Genomic DNA, 8,641 nt, shown 5'->3' on the forward strand with positions numbered 1-8,641 from the left:
AAAGTGACACTTTGTTGTTTTTGCTTTAACAGAGCAATCATTGGCATGTCTACTTAGAAGTAAGTGCTACTGAGTTCAGTGGGGCTTACTCTGCAATCCTATGTATACTTACCTGAGAGTAATCCCACTGTGTTCAATAGGGCTTACTCCCAGGAAATTACAAATAAGACTGCAGCCTTAAGTATTTCTGTACTGCCCTTCAGTTCAGTGGAAGGGACTGTAGCTCAGTGGTAGAGCACATGCTTTGTAAGCAGAAAGTCCTTGGTTCAAGCCTTGGCATCTCCAGGTAGGGCTGGAAAAACTCCTGCCTGCAACCATGGAGAACCGCTGCCAGTCAGCGTCAACAATACTGGGCTAGATGGACCAAGGATCAGTATAAGGCAGCTTTCTATGTTCCTATAATCCCAGGGCAGTTTGCAAAGAGAATAAATCAATTAACATGTGAATACAAACAAATATAGTAAGCTGAAAGCCACAAAATCATAAAATCAGCATAAAAGAACTCATCAGGATTAATATTGTATCTAAAACGCCCAGAAAAATAAGGTCTTCACCTGGCACCAAACAGGCCTAGGATTTTGCTGTGTGTCTCCAGAATTCTGTCCTTCAAAGGAAAAAGGCACTTGCAGAGGCTGACCAGTTCTAACCATTCCATACATTACATTCGTTAGGTGTACACTGAACACTTTTAGAGCACTCCAAAACAAAACATTTTAAAATCTGTTTATTCAGAAATGTTTAACTCTATACAATTTTAATTTTTAAATCTATAAATGTATAAACTGGATGGGCTAGTGGTGGTCATTTGTTTTGTTTTGAGTGCTGTATCATGTGCATTGCATCGCCTCCATGATTCAGAATTTTAAAGCATACACCCCAGAATATAAAGGGTGAATGTGACAAACAGGTGTTTTGAAACACTGATATCATACAAGTACGTTGATGCAGATTGGCTACAGCTCAACCCACATTTGTTGTTGATGCAGTGTGTAAATTCGCCTTAGGCTAAAGGAAACAGTGTTTAAAACTGTGTCCCAGTCCAACCCTAATTATGGGTAAGTAGTCCTGGGAGCCCAGGATGGGGCTCCATAACCCATGTATATCAACAGATCCTGCCAGCAAATGCAATACAGCCTGCACAACCATTGCACTAAGATGGAAAGGTGCATCTTATATACATTTACATTTGTAACCACTCTGCCCAGAAGGCTGCTTCCTCATGTGGGTGGATCTCCCTTCCTGGTTCAGGGCAGAGGCATTCTGTGAACAAAACTCTTTTGGTATGTTCATTTGCCACAAGGTGGCAGAAAGGTATCATCTTCCACTGCTTCTACAATAGTTTATTATTCTGCCTTACCCTGGTAGCCTCTTTCTCTCCTAAGATCGCAAATACAGCCATTAGAGATAAAAGGCACTGGGGAATTTACAATATTTGCTTAACCCACTGCTCTCACAGTAAGAATATAGCTGCTAAAACTGCTCTGTGTTTAAGGCCTCCTCTGTGGTGAAGCTCATAACTGTAATGAGTGCTGAAGCTCATAACCATATCTGTTGTTGTTCAGTCGTTAAGTCGTGTCCGACTCTTCGTGATCCCATGGACCATAGCACACCAGGCCTTCCTGTCCTCTGCTCTCTCCCAGAGTGTGCTCAAGTTCATATTCATTGCATCGGTAATGCTATCCAGCCATCTCATCCTCTGCCATCCCCTTCTCCTTTTGCCTTCAATCTTTCCCAGGGTCTTTTCCAGGGAATTTTCTCTTCGCATTAGGTGGCCAAAATATTTGAGCTTCAGCTTCAGTATCTGTCCTTCCAATGAGCAGTCAGGGTTGATTTCCTTTAGGATGGACTGATTTGACCTCCTTGCAGTCCAGGGGACTTGTAGGAGTCTTCTCCAGCACCACAGTTCGAACGCATCAATTCTTCAGCGCTCAGCCTTCCTTACAGTCCAGCTCTCACAGCCATACGTTGCTACTGGGAAAACCATAGCTTTGATTAGACGGACCTTTGTCGGCAAGGTGATGTCTCTGCTTCTTACTATGCTGTCTAGGTTTGCAATAGCTTTCCTCCCAAGGAGCAAGCGTCTTTTAATTTCATGGGGTTTTATTGGCAAGAATACTGGAGTGGGTTGCCATTTCCTTCTCCAGTGGACCACATTTGGTCAGAACTCTCCACCATGACCTGTCCGTCTTGGGTGGCCCTGCACGGCATAGCTTATGGCTTCACTGAGTTACGCAAGCCCCTTCGCCACAACAAGGCAGTGATCCATGAAGGGGATAACTGTATCTACAAGGCATCAAAGCCAAGCCTTCCTGTGGGCTTAGTTAAATAAAAAAACACCAACGCCTTCTGGGCCATGGAATGAGCTCTGTGTAGGAAAAGAACTGAAATACTTTGGACAGGAAAAAGCAATAAAAACTTATTAAGGGTCCAAACAAAAGAGGAGAGAGTACCCATCTGCCATAATGGCATTTTAGCAAAAGCCTCCTGAAACACACACCCTCTGGAAAAATATATTTCCTTAGTGTGTTTACAGGTTATGCTGTCTACTGAATTTTTACCTGATACTGGAACTTATCCACCACCGGTGCAATCCTAAGCATGTTTATTCAGAAACAGTCCCACTGAGTTCAATGGAAAATACACTGTAATCCTCCTACACAAGTTTACTCTGAACTAAGTCCCACTGAGTTCAACAGGGCTTATTCCCAAGTCAGTTGGTATAGGATTGCTGCCTAAATGTAGTTGTTTTGATGGCACAATGATTTACCATAGGGATGGGGAAACCTGTGGCCCTCCAGATGTTGTTGGACTGCATCTCCCTCACCATTGGCTATGCTGACTGGGGCTGACGGGAGTTGCAGTCCAACAGCTTCTGGAGGGTCACACGTTCTGCTTTACCAACTTACGCAGGAACTGGATCGGAGAGTTGGTGTTGTGTAGTGGTTCAGAATAGGACCATCACACAATTAAAAAGCTAATCAATTACTCATTTGGGTTTTAATAAACGAATCTTAAGTCTACATATATGTGCATATTAATAAACAGCAGTTCTAAAGGAGAGGAGAAAAAAGTATACTTAGGGTGCAATCTTATGCATGTTTAGACAGAAAGAAATCCTACAACTCCCAGCATTCTCTAGTCAATATGGCTGGCTGGAGAATGCTGGGAATTGTAGGACTTTTTTCTGTCTAAATATGCATCAGATTGCGCACTTACTTTGTTCTAGTATCAGCTCATGTTGCAGCAGTAGTGATGCATGACAAATTCATTTCAGTCCATTTTTGAACAGGATTTATGCAGTTTGCTCCTTCCAGACCAAACATGGTCTTGGTCACAATCTGTGGTCGAAGTCTGTACATTTCTAAACTCAAAATGTGATTCACGGACACCCCCCCCACACACACATACATTCAACAGTATGGGCACATTTGGAAAATGTGCATGAAAAAATGCACACTTTTGAAAAATGCACACAAATATGCTTTAATCAATGGGACAAGAATGCATATATTTCAAAGAGGCACACAATTCATGTGTACATTTGGAAATATACACACAGAAATATGGATGGATTTTCATACAAAAAGGAAAAAAAACCAAAGCTCACAATCTGATACAAGCTTGAGTCAGAACAAGCTTCAAGATGGAATTTGGAAAACTTATGCTGACAGCCCTATGCAGAAGGCACCATTTTAAAGGAACATTCCTACTACACACCAGCCTTTTCTGAAATGGTACCTTCCCTGTGCAGTTTTTCTGAGTAACCCATTTTTGTAAAGTCTCCTACCCAATTAACCCCAAATTAGCTCCTTTAACTAGGGCTGTCTCCGATTAAAATGGGAGACACCATTTTAATCAATCAAAAGATGTTAAATTAAGTAATCTAACTGATAGATTGAGTAGCAGGACAAACCTGCGCATGTTTTCCTAGGAGTAACTGCTATATGCTGTTCAGTGGGGCTTTTCCCCAGAAAAGCATGTACAAGACTTCATCCTAACTGGGCAGTCCTAAACATGTCTACTCTAAACTAAACCCCATTGAGCTCAATGGGATTTAGTCCCAGGTAAGTGTAGATAGGATTGCAGCCTTAGTAATAAACTCACTAGGGGTTTAGTTTAGAGTAGACATAGTGCAATCCTATGGCCACTAGATAGTGGCTAGATGGCCATAGGATAGTTCGATTCTGGGAACTGTCAGTTCCCACAACGCAGCCTCCCCACCCCGCCCCCTCGTAGGCAGCATGGATCATCCTCGGGCTCCACGCTCAAAAGAGCAGTGTGGAGTGGGGCGAAAGGGGGCATTCCTGAGGGTGGGGACCGCAGAAGTGCCAGTACAATGTTTCCTATGTGTCGTCCAGCTCCCCCCTGCCTCAGAAGTTGTGTGGCTTGGCAGCCGAATCAGCCATCTAGCCGCAAACGCAGGGCAGCTGGAGCACAGAGGAGAAGTTCTCCATGCTCTGCCCGCCCTGCATTGGAATGGCGGTCACCTCTGAGTTCAGAGGCAACTGCCTATCCGCATAGGATTGCTCCTTAAGTGGTGCAAGTCTGTCAGACTCAACCCCCTGTAATAGGCAGACAATAATACTGACCAACCTTACAGGGTTGTTACAAAATTTAATTATTTATGTGAAGTGTCAGGAATACACTAAAGCAGAAATGGGTAGAATTCCAGCTTGTGGAATCTACTTTGGTTTTACTACAATCCCAAGATTCACAACTCCGAACTGCATGCAAAATAGTGGCAGGGGGTGCAGGGATGGTGATGGAGACCAGGGCTGGCCGTACCATGAGGCAGAGTTAGGCAGTCGCCTCAGGCAACAGATTTTGGGTGTTATGGAATGGTAGCAAATTGTTATTTACTTTGTTTTTATTGTATTTCTACTGCCAGGGATGGGGAGAGGTACATATGGGATTTTCTGCCTCATGTACCAAAATAGCATGGCTGGCTTTGGATAGTATGCACCTCGACTTGGGTTAGGTGGGTGAGGTGCCATCTGCTGTTCTGCCTCAGGCAACAAAATGTCTTGAGCCGGCCCAGATGGAGATGGATCTAAAATGGTGGCTCAGGAGCAGAGTCAGTTCCTTACTCCATCCTATGAGCTTGACTTGTATATAAAAGTGCAATTTTTCACTTGTGTTAGAACAGATCATAGATTCTAAGTGTCTACTTGGGGCAGGGGACCTTTTCATTGTTGCTGTTTTAAAGAGTCTCTTCTCTATCTTCAGCAAATCATTCGGCAATCTACCAGTAAATTGCCATCTATCTATTGCCTACCCCTGCTGTAAAGCACTATATAAATGATAAATATGATGATGATCTATCTTTGTATCCATCTACTGAATTCTGATATTCTGAAAATGTGTTTCTGAAGAAATGGTAAGGAGAGATCACCATTTATTTACTGCAAATCTTTGCCTTTCACCTTTACATATTTTTCAAGGCACCCTGACAAAGCATGACAATACCTATTTATTTACTTACTTACTTACTTAATCGCCCATCTGGCTGGTCACCCAGCCACTCTGGGCGATGTACAGCAATACAACAGTTTTAAAACAATAAAATTCTACATTAAAACATCATATTTCTAAAAATACCCTAACCCACCCCAAATGCCTGCCTGAACAACCATGTTTTTAATGCGTGGTAGAAGCTCATTAATTTCTATGTAGAAATTAGCTTCAATATTTTGAAGTGATTATTTTTAAAATACTTTGCCTGGTATTCCATCAAACTCCATGGAGATAGCTTGCTTAGTAGCAGATGACAAACATAATTAGTTTGACATATTTTTATCTCGCCTTTTAATCCAAAATGTCCAATGCAGCAAGCAATATAAAACAGTAAAAATAGTTAAATGGATGCTTCTGTTGATACTGTGTTGTGACAACATTTTGTTGTAATGTTTAGTGATTAATAGTGCAATCCTAGATGGGTCTACTCTGAGGAAAGCCACATTGATTTCAATGGGACTTACTCCCGAGTGCATATAACTTTGCATTAGGCTATAATCCTATACTCTGTTTCCAGGTAGTAATTGCTATTGAACTCAATCAAGCTTGTGTCTGAGTAGACCCACCGAAGATTGGACTGGTAATGTTGTTTTTATTGACTTTTAACTAGATTGTTAGTCCCTTTGAATATAATATATAGAAAAATTGGTTATTAATATAATTAAATGAATACAAGTTTTAAGCTAAAGAACTCATGCAGAGCAGTATATATTCTACAGTGGGGGTGTTTTTTTAATCTAGCCCTACATCTAAGTCAGCCTCCCCCAACCTGGTTCCCTCCAGATGTGTTGGGACTACAACTCTCATCATCTTCAGCCAGTATGCTGACTATAACTGGGAGTTATAGTCCAACACATCTGGAGGGCACCAGGCTGGGGAGGCTGACCTAAGTTCCCAAGAAATTTTGCTCCCTGAGGCGAAGGACAAGATGGAACCCCTTTCCATTCCATGCACGAAAGACAACTGGAGTGGCAGCTGCAGCTCTCTTCAACACTGGGAATGGGACAGCATCCTGCTCTGCACTGGAAGGCAACAGGCTAGCTTAGGGAGTGGAGGGCAGGCTGCATAGCACATTCAGATCTCTCTTCCAACACCCTGCTGCCACCTCCCACCATCTGGTGCCTGAGGCAACTGCCTCACTCTGCCTAATGGTAGGCCCGGCACTGCCTACATAAGTTCTAACTAGGGACGTTGTAGTGTTCCTAGATCCAAGGTACACAGAGTTCAGGCTTGGATGTTTGGGACAAGCTTGGGACAAGCAGGTGAAATTCAGTACGAAAAACAAAGTACTCAAGAGCAGTGTTGGGCATGGGGCAGGGAAAGATTCTGTCACTCAAGGCACAATCCTATGTGTGTTTGCCAGCTGGTTGGCTGGGGCATGCTGGGAGTTGTAGGCCTTTTTTCTGTCTAAACACCCTTAGGGTGCAATCCTATGCAGATAGGTGACCGCCTAACCAATGCATGGCAGGAGAAGCATGGAGGGGATCATTCCCTCCGCGCTCCTCCTGCCCTGCATTTTCGGCTAGACAGGAGGGCAGAGTGGGGGAAGAGGCTGCCATATGACACATAGGATGTGTCGTACAGGTATGTCCACCCTCCCCGCCCCAGAACGCCCCTTGGCACGCCCTGTTTTGGCCACTCCGTGCTCCTCTTGTGAGCACTGAGGACGGGGCTTCTCCATGCTGCCTGTGAGGCAGCACAGAAGGGGGGAAGGTCGGTTCTCCAGAAAACAAGATATTCTATGGCCATCTAACCACTGACTAGCGGCCATAGGATTGCTCCCTTCGTGCATTTACTCACACAGGGGTATAGGAAAAAATGCAACTGGTGATGCCAATTGCAGCAGGATAAGAAAGATATTGACAAACAGGAACCTGACCAGAGGAGTATGACAAAAATAGTAAGAAACTGGAGACCAAGTCCTATGAGGAATGGTTGGAGGGGCTGGGTGTGTTTAGCCTGGAGAAGAGATTATTAAGAGATGATATGACAGCCATCTCAAAAGCACAGAGCAAATGCATTTTCTGTTGTTTCAGAACGACAGACCCAAATCAGCAAATTCAAGTTACAAGAAAGGAGATTTGGGCTAAGTGTTATGAAGATATGAGCAGTCTGACAGTGCAACAGACTGCCTTGGAAGGTGAGGGACTCTTCTTCATTATAGGTTTTAAGCAGAGGCCAGATGGCTGGCATTGCTGCATTGTAGCAGTGGATTTCCTGCATTGGCAGGCAGCTGGACTAGGTCATGGGTGCAGAAGCTCAGGCCCTGGGGGCCATATCTGCCCCTCTGGTCTTCCCCAGATAGTCCTGTCCCCATTCCCCTAACCACAGATTGTTTTGTGGCTTCCCAGCTCTTGTGAAGCTTTTTTCCCACTCTAAAAGGCTAAAATGCCTGTCCTAAAGCTTTGTTACTGGCAGGAAGAACATTACGTTAAAACATGCTGACAATTTTTGTTTTTTGGTCCCACCGCTTTTGCTACTGGAACGCGGCCTCCAAGAGCTTCTCCAGAATGAAATTCGCCCCTTGGGCTGAGAGAGGTCCTGTACCCCTGAACTAGATGAACTTTAAGTTCTCTTCTAATGCTGTGATTCTATTATTCATTTCAAAGGTCATTGTGCAGGTTATTTTTAAGTTACCAAAGAATAGGGTGAATGTGACAATATTCATGGGAGCCATCTACTTTTCTGAGAGAGTAACCCTCACAACTGCCAGTCTTGGTTAACAACATACAACCAACAGGGCTCCTGAACCTTGCATAGTTGCGTTGTTCTAGACGTTTGGGGATTGGAATAGCTCAGGGAATGCCTTCTCTAATACAAAATTCCAGGGTTTAAAGATCTTCCAATGACTCTGCTTCCATTCTCTCATGAGGTAACTGACATCTACCAGGCATAGGGCCTTTTCTGTGATTGCCCTAAAGCTGTTTAATACACTTCCTTGAAAAGTTTGGCTTCCATCCTGGCCTCTCTTCAGAAATAGGTTAAAACATAGTATTTTTGCTAGCTGTTTGGAACTAGTTGAGGCTAGTTTACTATCACTTTTATGAATGTGTTTGCTTTTTACTTCATAGTTTGCTTAACATTGTTTAATTGGATCTATTATATTTTTAACACTCTTATCTTGTGC

Source organism: Heloderma suspectum, chromosome 4, assembly GCF_057233095.1.
Source record: "Heloderma suspectum isolate Gila_16-S chromosome 4, 16-S_ref, whole genome shotgun sequence".
NCBI lineage: Eukaryota > Metazoa > Chordata > Lepidosauria > Squamata > Helodermatidae > Heloderma > Heloderma suspectum.